The following is a 13191-nucleotide window of genomic DNA, read 5'->3' as shown; positions in this document are numbered from 1 at the left end:
TTTCAACAAAGACAGGTACCACTGTATTCAGTTTTGCACAGAGGCTTCCTTGTCATGAGTACGTGCCATACCACAGTTGTCTCGCAAAATTGAAGTGTTTGGAGCAGAGGTAGACTCTGTGAACTCTCAAGGGTTCAATACACTGCCAGTATGTGTCTTAGAGGCCTAAGTGCATTTCCCTGCCCTTCACACACAGTATGCAACCTGCCCTCTGTCCGGCCTTGTTCTATCATCTTTCCTCCACTGGAAAGAGACTGTCAGATATGAGGATCCGCCTGAAGCAGTTTGCCTGAAACAGAATGTCCTAGGGTCAAGGGGATGGACGTCTGATACTAGAGCCCTATTCGCGACTATTCCTGTTTGCCACAATGCAGTCCCAGCAGCTTCTTTCTTGGACAGACTGAACACTGCCACGAATCCCTCCTCAAGCACACTTGTCTCCCAATGTGTGAAGCTTTCTTGACACGAAAGACAGTACGGATGACAACTGGTCGTGAACATCCATTATGTGTTTGGGATGCCTACGCACCATAGGCTGCACTTCACTCACAGTACCCAAAGTGCCCATAGTCCGTCTCTGTTCTATCTTCATTCCTCCAAGGAGAAGACACTGTTATGAATGAGTATCCACCTGAAGTCGTTTCCCCAAACAGATATTTTCCTATGAATCACCTGTCAGGGCCCTGTGTGCAACACTTAATCATTTCAACACAGACAGGTCCCAGAGCTACGCACTTTCCACAGATTCGTCCCTGTGATGAGTACGTCCTAGAACGCCGTTCGTCGTGACATTAGAAGTGTTTTGAGCAGAGGTAGACACTGGGGAATCGACACGGAAACAGAGTGCGGATGACCACATGTCGTGCACATTCCTTATTGGTTTTGGATGCCTACACGTTATAGCCTGCACTTCATTCACAGTATCTGAAGTGCCCACAGTCCGTCCTTGTTCTACCTTCATTCCTTAAAGGAGAAGACACTGTTATGAGTGAGTATCCAACTGAACTAGCTTCCCTGAATAGACACTTTACTATGTACACAGGTAAGCGCCCTGTATGGAAAACATCATGACCTCACCACAGACAGGTACCACAGTTTCCAGCTTTACACAGACGCATCCCTGTCATGAGTACGTCCCATGGCACAGTTATCTCAGGACATTTGAAGTGTTTTGAGCAGAGGTAGACTCTGTGGACTATCAAGGGTGTTGCCCGTCCAGTATGTGTCTGAGAGGCGCAAGAGCATTACCCTGCCCTTCCCTCATAGTATGCAACCTGCCCTCTGTCCGTCCTTTTTCTATCTGCTTTCCTCCACTGGAAAGACACTGTCAGATATGAGGATCCGCCTGATGCAGTTTGCCTGAAACAGAATGTCCTATGCTCGAGGGGATGGCCATCTGACACTAGAGCCCTATACGCGCCTATTCCTGTTTAGCACACAGGCAGTCCTAACAGCTTCTTTCATGAAACATTCAACAAGGCCTCGAAACCCACCTAAAACAGACTTGCCTCCAAAGGTTTGAAGTCTTTTCCACAGGAAAACAGAGTGAGGATAACCACAGGTATTGAACATCCACCATGTGTTTGGGATGCCTAAGCGCCTTAGGCTGCACTTCACTCAGTGTACCTGCGGTGCCCATAGTCCGTCCCTGTTCTACCTTATTTCGTAAAAGGAGAACACACTGGTTGGATTGAGTATCCACCCGGACTCGTTTCTCTGCATAGGTACCTTCCTCGGAACACAGGTAAGTGCCTTGTAGGGAACACATCATGATTTCAACAAAGACAGGTACCACTGTATTCAGTTTTGCACAGAGGCTTCCTTGTCATGAGTACGTGCCATATCACAGTTGTCTCGCAAAATTGAAGTGTTTGGAGCAGAGGTAGACTCTGTGAACTCTCAAGGGTTCAATACACTGCCAGTATGTGTCTTAGAGGCCTAAGTGCATTTCCCTGCCCTTCACACACAGTATGCAACCTGCCCTCTGTCCGGCCTTGTTCTATCATCTTTCCTCCACTGGAAAGAGACTGTCAGATATGAGGATCCGCCTGAAGCAGTTTGCCTGAAACAGAATGTCCTAGGGTCAAGGGGATGGACGTCTGATACTAGAGCCCTATTCGCGACTATTCCTGTTTGCCACAATGCAGTCCCAGCAGCTTCTTTCTTGGACAGACTGAACACTGCCACGAATCCCTCCTCAAGCACACTTGTCTCCCAATGTGTGAAGCTTTCTTGACACGAAAGACAGTACGGATGACAACTGGTCGTGAACATCCATTATGTGTTTGGGATGCCTACGCACCATAGGCTGCACTTCACTCACAGTACCCAAAGTGCCCATAGTCCGTCTCTGTTCTATCTTCATTCCTCCAAGGAGAAGACACTGTTATGAATGAGTATCCACCTGAAGTCGTTTCCCCAAACAGATATTTTCCTATGAATCACCTGTCAGGGCCCTGTGTGCAACACTTAATCATTTCAACACAGACAGGTCCCAGAGCTACGCACTTTCCACAGATTCGTCCCTGTGATGAGTACGTCCTAGAACACCGTTCGTCGTGACATTAGAAGTGTTTTGAGCAGAGGTAGACACTGGGGAATCGACACGGAAACAGAGTGCGGATGACCACATGTCGTGCACATTCCTTATTGGTTTTGGATGCCTACACGTTATAGCCTGCACTTCATTCACAGTATCTGAAGTGCCCACAGTCCGTCCTTGTTCTACCTTCATTCCTTAAAGGAGAAGACACTGTTATGAGTGAGTATCCAACTGAACTAGCTTCCCTGAATAGACACTTTACTATGTACACAGGTAAGCGCCCTGTATGGAAAACATCATGACCTCACCACAGACAGGTACCACATTTTCCAGCTTTACACAGACGCATCCCTGTCATGAGTACGTCCCATGGCACAGTTATCTCAGGACATTTGAAGTGTTTTGAGCAGAGGTAGACTCTGTGGACTATCAAGGGTGTTGCCCGTCCAGTATGTGTCTGAGAGGCGCAAGAGCATTACCCTGCCCTTCCCTCATAGTATGCAACCTGCCCTCTGTCCGTCCTTTTTCTATCTGCTTTCCTCCACTGGAAAGACACTGTCAGATATGAGGATCCGCCTAATGCAGTTTGCCTGAAACAGAAGGTCCTAGAGTCAAGGCGATGGACGTCTGATACTAGAGCCCTATTGGCGACTATTCCTGTTTCCCACAATGCAGTCCCAGCAGCTTCTTTCTTGGACAGACTGAACACTGCCACGAATCCCTCCTCAAGCACACTTGTCTCCCAATGTGTGAAGCTTTTTTGACAAGAAAGACAGTACGGATGACAACCGGTCGTGAACATCCATATGTGTTTGGGATGCCTACTCACCATAGGCTGCACTTACTCACAGTACCCAAAGTGCCCATAGTCCGTCTCTGTTCTATCTTCATTCCTCCAAGGAGAAGACACTGTTATGAATGAGTATCCACCTGAAGTCGTTTTCCCAAACAGATATTTTCCTATGAATCACCTGTAAGGGCCCTGTGTGCAACACTTAATCATTTCAACACAGACAGTTCCCAGAGCTACCCACTTTCCAGAGATTCGTCCCTGTCATGAGTACGTCCTAGAACGCCGTTCCTCGTGACATTAGAAGTGTTTTGAGCAGAGGTGGACACTGGGGAATCGACACAGAAACAGAGTGTGGATGACCATATGTCGTGCACATTCCTTATTGGTTTTGGATGCCTACACGCTATAGCCTGCACTTCATTCACAGTATCTGAAGTGCCCATAGTCCGTCCTTGTTCTACCTTCATTCCTTCATGGAGAAGACACTGTTATGAGTGAGTATCCAACTGAACTAGTTTCCCTGAATAGCACTTTACTATGAACACAGGTAAGAGCCCTATATGGAACACATCATGATCTCACCACAGACACGTACCACAGTTTCCAGCTTTGCACAGACGCATCCCTGTAATGAGTACGTCCCATGGCACTGTTTTCTCAGAACATTTGAAGTGTTTTGAGCAGAGCTAGACTCTGCGGAATATCAAGGGTGCTGCACGTCGAGTATGTGTCTGTGAGGCCAAGTGCATTACCCTGCCCTTCACTCACAGTATGCAACCTGCCCTCTCTCCGTCCTTTTTCTATCTGCTTTCCTCCACTGGAAAGACACGGTCAGAAAGGAGAATGCGCCTCAAGGAGTTTGCCTCAAACAGAATGTCCTATGCTCGAGGGGATGGCCATCTGACACTAGAGCCCTATACGCGCCTATTCCTGTTTAGCACACAGGCAGTCCTAACAGCTTCTTTCATGAAACATTCAACAAGGCCTCGAAACCCACCTAAAACAGACTTCCCTCCAAAGGTTTGAAGTCTTTTCCACAGAAAAACAGAGTGAGGATAACCACAGGTATTGAACATCCACTATGTGTTTGGGATGCCTAAGCGCCTTAAGCTGCACTTCACTCAGTGTACCTGCGGTGCCCATAGTCCGTCCCTGTTCTACCTTATTTCGTAAAAGGAGAACACACTGGTTGGATTGAGTATCCACCAGGACTCGTTTCTCTGCATAGGTAACTTCCTCGGAACACAGGTAAGTGCCTTGTAGGGAACACATCATGATTTCAACAAAGACAGGTACCACTGTATTCAGTTTTGCACAGAGGCTTCCTTGTCATGAGTACGTGCCATACCACAGTTGTCTCGCAAAATTGAAGTGTTTGGAGCAGAGGTAGACTCTGTGAACTCTCAAGGGTTCAATACACTGCCAGTATGTGTCTTAGAGGCCTAAGTGCATTTCCCTGCCCTTCACACACAGTATGCAACCTGCCCTCTGTCCGGCCTTGTTCTATCATCTTTCCTCCACTGGAAAGAGACTGTCAGATATGAGGATCCGCCTGAAGCAGTTTGCCTGAAACAGAATGTCCTAGGGTCAAGGGGATGGAAGTCTGATACTAGAGCCCTATTCGCGACTATTCCTGTTTGCCACAATGCAGTCCCAGCAGCTTCTTTCTTGGACAGACTGAACACTGCCACGAATCCCTCCTCAAGCACACTTGTCTCCCAATGTGTGAAGCTTTCTTGACACGAAAGACAGTACGGATGACAACTGGTCGTGAACATCCATTATGTGTTTGGGATGCCTACGCACCATAGGCTGCACTTCACTCACAGTACCCAAAGTGCCCATAGTCCGTCTCTGTTCTATCTTCATTCCTCCAAGGAGAAGACACTGTTATGAATGAGTATCCACCTGAAGTCGTTTCCCCAAACAGATATTTTCCTATGAATCACCTGTCAGGGCCCTGTGTGCAACACTTAATCATTTCAACACAGACAGGTCCCAGAGCTACGCACTTTCCACAGATTCGTCCCTGTGATGAGTACGTCCTAGAACGCCGTTCGTCGGGACATTAGAAGTGTTTTGAGCAGAGGTAGACACTGGGGAATCGACACGGAAACAGAGTGCGGATGACCACATGTCGTGCACATTCCTTATTGGTTTTGGATGCCTACACGTTATAGCCTGCACTTCATTCACAGTATCTGAAGTGCCCACAGTCCGTCCTTGTTCTACCTTCATTCCTTAAAGGAGAAGACACTGTTATGAGTGAGTATCCAACTGAACTAGCTTCCCTGAATAGACACTTTACTATGTACACAGGTAAGCGCCCTGTATGGAAAACATCATGACCTCACCACAGACAGGTACCACAGTTTCCAGCTTTACACAGACGCATCCCTGTCATGAGTACGTCCCATGGCACAGTTATCTCAGGACATTTGAAGTGTTTTGAGCAGAGGTAGACTCTGTGGACTATCAAGGGTGTTGCCCGTCCAGTATGTGTCTGAGAGGCGCAAGAGCATTACCCTGCCCTTCCCTCATAGTATGCAACCTGCCCTCTGTCCGTCCTTTTTCTATCTGCTTTCCTCCACTGGAAAGACACTGTCAGATATGAGGATCCGCCTGATGCAGTTTGCCTGAAACAGAAGGTCCTAGAGTCAAGGCGATGGACGTCTGATACTAGAGCCCTATTGGCGACTATTCCTGTTTCCCACAATGCAGTCCCAGCAGCTTCTTTCTTGGACAGACTGAACACTGCCACGAATCCCTCCTCAAGCACACTTGTCTCCCAATGTGTGAAGCTTTTTTGACAAGAAAGACAGTACGGATGACAACCGGTCGTGAACATCCATATGTGTTTGGGATGCCTACTCACCATAGGCTGCACTTACTCACAGTACCCAAAGTGCCCATAGTCCGTCTCTGTTCTATCTTCATTCCTCCAAGGAGAAGACACTGTTATGAATGAGTATCCACCTGAAGTCGTTTTCCCAAACAGATATTTTCCTATGAATCACCTGTAAGGGCCCTGTGTGCAACACTTAATCATTTCAACACAGACAGTTCCCAGAGCTACCCACTTTCCAGAGATTCGTCCCTGTCATGAGTACGTCCTAGAACGCCGTTCCTCGTGACATTAGAAGTGTTTTGAGCAGAGGTGGACACTGGGGAATCGACACAGAATCAGAGTGTGGATGACCATATGTCGTGCACATTCCTTATTGGTTTTGGATGCCTACACGCTATAGCCTGCACTTCATTCACAGTATCTGAAGTGCCCATAGTCCGTCCTTGTTCTACCTTCATTCCTTAATGGAGAAGACACTGTTATGAGTGAGTATCCAACTGAACTAGTTTCCCTGAATAGCACTTTACTATGAACACAGGTAAGAGCCCTATATGGAACACATCATGATCTCACCACAGACACGTACCACAGTTTCCAGCTTTGCACAGACGCATCCCTGTAATGAGTACGTCCCATGGCACTGTTTTCTCAGAACATTTGAAGTGTTTTGAGCAGAGCTAGACTCTGCGGAATATCAAGGGTGCTGCACGTCGAGTATGTGTCTGTGAGGCCAAGTGCATTACCCTGCCCTTCACTCACAGTATGCAACCTGCCCTCTCTCCGTCCTTTTTCTATCTGCTTTCCTCCACTGGAAAGACACTGTCAGAAAGGAGAATGCGCCTCAAGGAGTTTGCCTCAAACAGAATGTCCTATGCTCGAGGGGATGGCCATCTGACACTAGAGCCCTATACGCGCCTATTCCTGTTTAGCACACAGGCAGTCCTAACAGCTTCTTTCATGAAACATTCAACAAGGCCTCGAAACCCACCTAAAACAGACTTCCCTCCAAAGGTTTGAAGTCTTTTCCACAGAAAAACAGAGTGAGGATAACCACAGGTATTGAACATCCACTATGTGTTTGGGATGCCTAAGCGCCTTAGGCTGCACTTCACTCAGTGTACCTGCGGTGCCCATAGTCCGTCCCTGTTCTACCTTATTTCGTAAAAGGAGAACACACTGGTTGGATTGAGTATCCACCAGGACTCGTTTCTCTGCATAGGTACCTTCCTCGGAACACAGGTAAGTGCCTTGTAGGGAACACATCATGATTTCAACAAAGACAGGTACCACTGTATTCAGTTTTGCACAGAGGCTTCCTTGTCATGAGTACGTGCCATATCACAGTTGTCTCGCAAAATTGAAGTGTTTGGAGCAGAGGTAGACTCTGTGAACTCTCAAGGGTTCAATACACTGCCAGTATGTGTCTTAGAGGCCTAAGTGCATTTCCCTGCCCTTCACACACAGTATGCAACCTGCCCTCTGTCCGGCCTTGTTCTATCATCTTTCCTCCACTGGAAAGAGACTGTCAGATATGAGGATCCGCCTGAAGCAGTTTGCCTGAAACAGAATGTCCTAGGGTCAAGGGGATGGACGTCTGATACTAGAGCCCTATTCGCGACTATTCCTGTTTGCCACAATGCAGTCCCAGCAGCTTCTTTCTTGGACAGACTGAACACTGCCACGAATCCCTCCTCAAGCACACTTGTCTCCCAATGTGTGAAGCTTTCTTGACACGAAAGACAGTACGGATGACAACTGGTCGTGAACATCCATTATGTGTTTGGGATGCCTACGCACCATAGGCTGCACTTCACTCACAGTACCCAAAGTGCCCATAGTCCGTCTCTGTTCTATCTTCATTCCTCCAAGGAGAAGACACTGTTATGAATGAGTATCCACCTGAAGTCGTTTCCCCAAACAGATATTTTCCTATGAATCACCTGTCAGGGCCCTGTGTGCAACACTTAATCATTTCAACACAGACAGGTCCCAGAGCTACGCACTTTCCACAGATTCGTCCCTGTGATGAGTACGTCCTAGAACGCCGTTCGTCGTGACATTAGAAGTGTTTTGAGCAGAGGTAGACACTGGGGAATCGACACGGAAACAGAGTGCGGATGACCACATGTCGTGCACATTCCTTATTGGTTTTGGATGCCTACACGTTATAGCCTGCACTTCATTCACAGTATCTGAAGTGCCCACAGTCCGTCCTTGTTCTACCTTCATTCCTTAAAGGAGAAGACACTGTTATGAGTGAGTATCCAACTGAACTAGCTTCCCTGAATAGACACTTTACTATGTACACAGGTAAGCGCCCTGTATGGAAAACATCATGACCTCACCACAGACAGGTACCACAGTTTCCAGCTTTACACAGACGCATCCCTGTCATGAGTACGTCCCATGGCACAGTTATCTCAGGACATTTGAAGTGTTTTGAGCAGAGGTAGACTCTGTGGACTATCAAGGGTGTTGCCCGTCCAGTATGTGTCTGAGAGGCGCAAGAGCATTACCCAGCCCTTCCCTCATAGTATGCAACCTGCCCTCTGTCCGTCCTTTTTCTATCTGCTTTCCTCCACTGGAAAGACACTGTCAGATATGAGGATCCGCCTGATGCAGTTTGCCTGAAACAGAAGGTCCTAGAGTCAAGGCGATGGACGTCTGATACTAGAGCCCTATAGGCGACTATTCCTGTTTCCCACAATGCAGTCCCAGCAGCTTCTTTCTTGGACAGACTGAACACTGCCACGAATCCCTCCTCAAGCACACTTGTCTCCCAATGTGTGAAGCTTTTTTGACAAGAAAGACAGTACGGATGACAACCGGTCGTGAACATCCATATGTGTTTGGGATGCCTACTCACCATACTGCACTTACTCACAGTACCCAAAGTGCCCATTGTCCGTCTCTGTTCTATCTTCATTCCTCCAAGGAGAAGACACTGTTATGAATGAGTATCCACCTGAAGTCGTTTTCCTAAACAGATATTTTCCTATGAATCACCTGTAAGGGCCTTGTGTGCAACACTTAATCATTTCAACACAGACAGTTCCCAGAGCTACCCACTTTCCAGAGATTCGTCCCTGTCATGAGTACGTCCTAGAACGCCGTTCCTCGTGACATTAGAAGTGTTTTGAGCAGAGGTGGACACTGGGGAATCGACACAGAAACAGAGTGTGGATGACCATATGTCGTGCACATTCCTTATTGGTTTTGGATGCCTACACGCTATAGCCTGCACTTCATTCACAGTATCTGAAGTGCCCATAGTCCGTCCTTGTTCTACCTTCATTCCTTAATGGAGAAGACACTGTTATGAGTGAGTATCCAACTGAACTAGTTTCCCTGAATAGCACTTTACTATGAACACAGGTAAGAGCCCTATATGGAACACATCATGATCTCACCACAGACACGTACCACAGTTTCCAGCTTTGCACAGACGCATCCCTGTAATGAGTACGTCCCATGGCACTGTTTTCTCAGAACATTTGAAGTGTTTTGAGCAGAGCTAGACTCTGCGGAATATCAAGGGTGCTGCACGTCGAGTATGTGTCTGTGAGGCCAAGTGCATTACCCTGCCCTTCACTCACAGTATGCAACCTGCCCTCTCTCCGTCCTTTTTCTATCTGCTTTCCTCCACTGGAAAGACACTGTCAGAAAGGAGAATGCGCCTCAAGGAGTTTGCCTCAAACAGAATGTCCTATGCTCGAGGGGATGGCCATCTGACACTAGAGCCCTATACGCGCCTATTCCTGTTTAGCACACAGGCAGTCCTAACAGCTTCTTTCATGAAACATTCAACAAGGCCTCGAAACCCACCTAAAACAGACTTCCCTCCAAAGGTTTGAAGTCTTTTCCACAGAAAAACAGAGTGAGGATAACCACAGGTATTGAACATCCACTATGTGTTTGGGATGCCTAAGCGCCTTAAGCTGCACTTCAATCAGTGTACCTGCGGTGCCCATAGTCCGTCCCTGTTCTACCTTATTTCGTAAAAGGAGAACACACTGGTTGGATTGAGTATCCACCAGGACTCGTTTCTCTGCATAGGTAACTTCCTCGGAACACAGGTAAGTGCCTTGTAGGGAACACATCATGATTTCAACAAAGACAGGTACCACTGTATTCAGTTTTGCACAGAGGCTTCCTTGTCATGAGTACGTGCCATACCACAGTTGTCTCGCAAAATTGAAGTGTTTGGAGCAGAGGTAGACTCTGTGAACTCTCAAGGGTTTTCCACTGCCAGTATGTGTCTTAGAGGCCTAAGTGCATTTCCCTGCCCTTCACACACAGTATGCAACTTGCCCTCTACCGGCCTTGTTCTATCATCTTTCCTCCACTGGAAAGAGACTGTCAGATATGAGGATCCGCCTGAAGCAGTTTGCCTGAAACAGAATGTCCTAGGGTCAAGGGGATGGACGTCTGATACTAGAGCCCTATTCGCGACTATTCCTGTTTGCCACAATGCAGTCCCAGCAGCTTCTTTCTTGGACAGACTGAACACTGCCACGAATCCCTCCTCAAGCACACTTGTCTCCCAATGTGTGAAGCTTTCTTGACACGAAAGACAGTACGGATGACAACTGGTCGTGAACATCCATTATGTGTTTGGGATGCCTACGCACCATAGGCTGCACTTCACTCACAGTACCCAAAGTGCCCATAGTCCGTCTCTGTTCTATCTTCATTCCTCCAAGGAGAAGACACTGTTATGAATGAGTATCCACCTGAAGTCGTTTCCCCAAACAGATATTTTCCTATGAATCACCTGTCAGGGCCCTGTGTGCAACACTTAATCATTTCAACACAGACAGGTCCCAGAGCTACGCACTTTCCACAGATTCGTCCCTGTGATGAGTACGTCCTAGAACGCCGTTCGTCGTGACATTAGAAGTGTTTTGAGCAGAGGTAGACACTGGGGAATCGACACGGAAACAGAGTGCGGATGACCACATGTCGTGCACATTCCTTATTGGTTTTGGATGCCTACACGTTATAGCCTGCACTTCATTCACAGTATCTGAAGTGCCCACAGTCCGTCCTTGTTCTACCTTCATTCCTTAAAGGAGAAGACACTGTTATGAGTGAGTATCCAACTGAACTAGCTTCCCTGAATAGACACTTTACTATGTACACAGGTAAGCGCCCTGTATGGAAAACATCATGACCTCACCACAGACAGGTACCACAGTTTCCAGCTTTACACAGACGCATCCCTGTCATGAGTACGTCCCATGGCACAGTTATCTCAGGACATTTGAAGTGTTTTGAGCAGAGGTAGACTCTGTGGACTATCAAGGGTGTTGCCCGTCCAGTATGTGTCTGAGAGGCGCAAGAGCATTACCCTGCCCTTCCCTCATAGTATGCAACCTGCCCTCTGTCCGTCCTTTTTCTATCTGCTTTCCTCCACTGGAAAGACACTGTCAGATATGAGGATCCGCCTGATGCAGTTTGCCTGAAACAGAATGTCCTATGCTCGAGGGGATGGCCATCTGACACTAGAGCCCTATACGCGCCTATTCCTGTTTAGCACACAGGCAGTCCTAACAGCTTCTTTCATGAAACATTCAACAAGGCCTCGAAACCCACCTAAAACAGACTTGCCTCCAAAGGTTTGAAGTCTTTTCCACAGGAAAACAGAGTGAGGATAACCACAGGTATTGAACATCCACCATGTGTTTGGGATGCCTAAGCGCCTTAGGCTGCACTTCACTCAGTGTACCTGCGGTGCCCATAGTCCGTCCCTGTTCTACCTTATTTCGTAAAAGGAGAACACACTGGTTGGATTGAGTATCCACCCGGACTCGTTTCTCTGCATAGGTACCTTCCTCGGAACACAGGTAAGTGCCTTGTAGGGAACACATCATGATTTCAACAAAGACAGGTACCACTGTATTCAGTTTTGCACAGAGGCTTCCTTGTCATGAGTACGTGCCATATCACAGTTGTCTCGCAAAATTGAAGTGTTTGGAGCAGAGGTAGACTCTGTGAACTCTCAAGGGTTCAATACACTGCCAGTATGTGTCTTAGAGGCCTAAGTGCATTTCCCTGCCCTTCACACACAGTATGCAACCTGCCCTCTGTCCGGCCTTGTTCTATCATCTTTCCTCCACTGGAAAGAGACTGTCAGATATGAGGATCCGCCTGAAGCAGTTTGCCTGAAACAGAATGTCCTAGGGTCAAGGGGATGGACGTCTGATACTAGAGCCCTATTCGCGACTATTCCTGTTTGCCACAATGCAGTCCCAGCAGCTTCTTTCTTGGACAGACTGAACACTGCCACGAATCCCTCCTCAAGCACACTTGTCTCCCAATGTGTGAAGCTTTCTTGACACGAAAGACAGTACGGATGACAACTGGTCGTGAACATCCATTATGTGTTTGGGATGCCTACGCACCATAGGCTGCACTTCACTCACAGTACCCAAAGTGCCCATAGTCCGTCTCTGTTCTATCTTCATTCCTCCAAGGAGAAGACACTGTTATGAATGAGTATCCACCTGAAGTCGTTTCCCCAAACAGATATTTTCCTATGAATCACCTGTCAGGGCCCTGTGTGCAACACTTAATCATTTCAACACAGACAGGTCCCAGAGCTACGCACTTTCCACAGATTCGTCCCTGTGATGAGTACGTCCTAGAACGCCGTTCGTCGTGACATTAGAAGTGTTTTGAGCAGAGGTAGACACTGGGGAATCGACACGGAAACAGAGTGCGGATGACCACATGTCGTGCACATTCCTTATTGGTTTTGGATGCCTACACGTTATAGCCTGCACTTCATTCACAGTATCTGAAGTGCCCACAGTCCGTCCTTGTTCTACCTTCATTCCTTAAAGGAGAAGACACTGTTATGAGTGAGTATCCAACTGAACTAGCTTCCCTGAATAGACACTTTACTATGTACACAGGTAAGCGCCCTGTATGGAAAACATCATGACCTCACCACAGACAGGTACCACATTTTCCAGCTTTACACAGACGCATCCCTGTCATGAGTAC

This window comes from Neovison vison, chromosome 13 (assembly GCF_020171115.1).
Source record: "Neovison vison isolate M4711 chromosome 13, ASM_NN_V1, whole genome shotgun sequence".
Lineage (NCBI taxonomy): Eukaryota > Metazoa > Chordata > Mammalia > Carnivora > Mustelidae > Neogale > Neogale vison.
Note: the sequence above shows the minus strand (reverse complement) of the source record.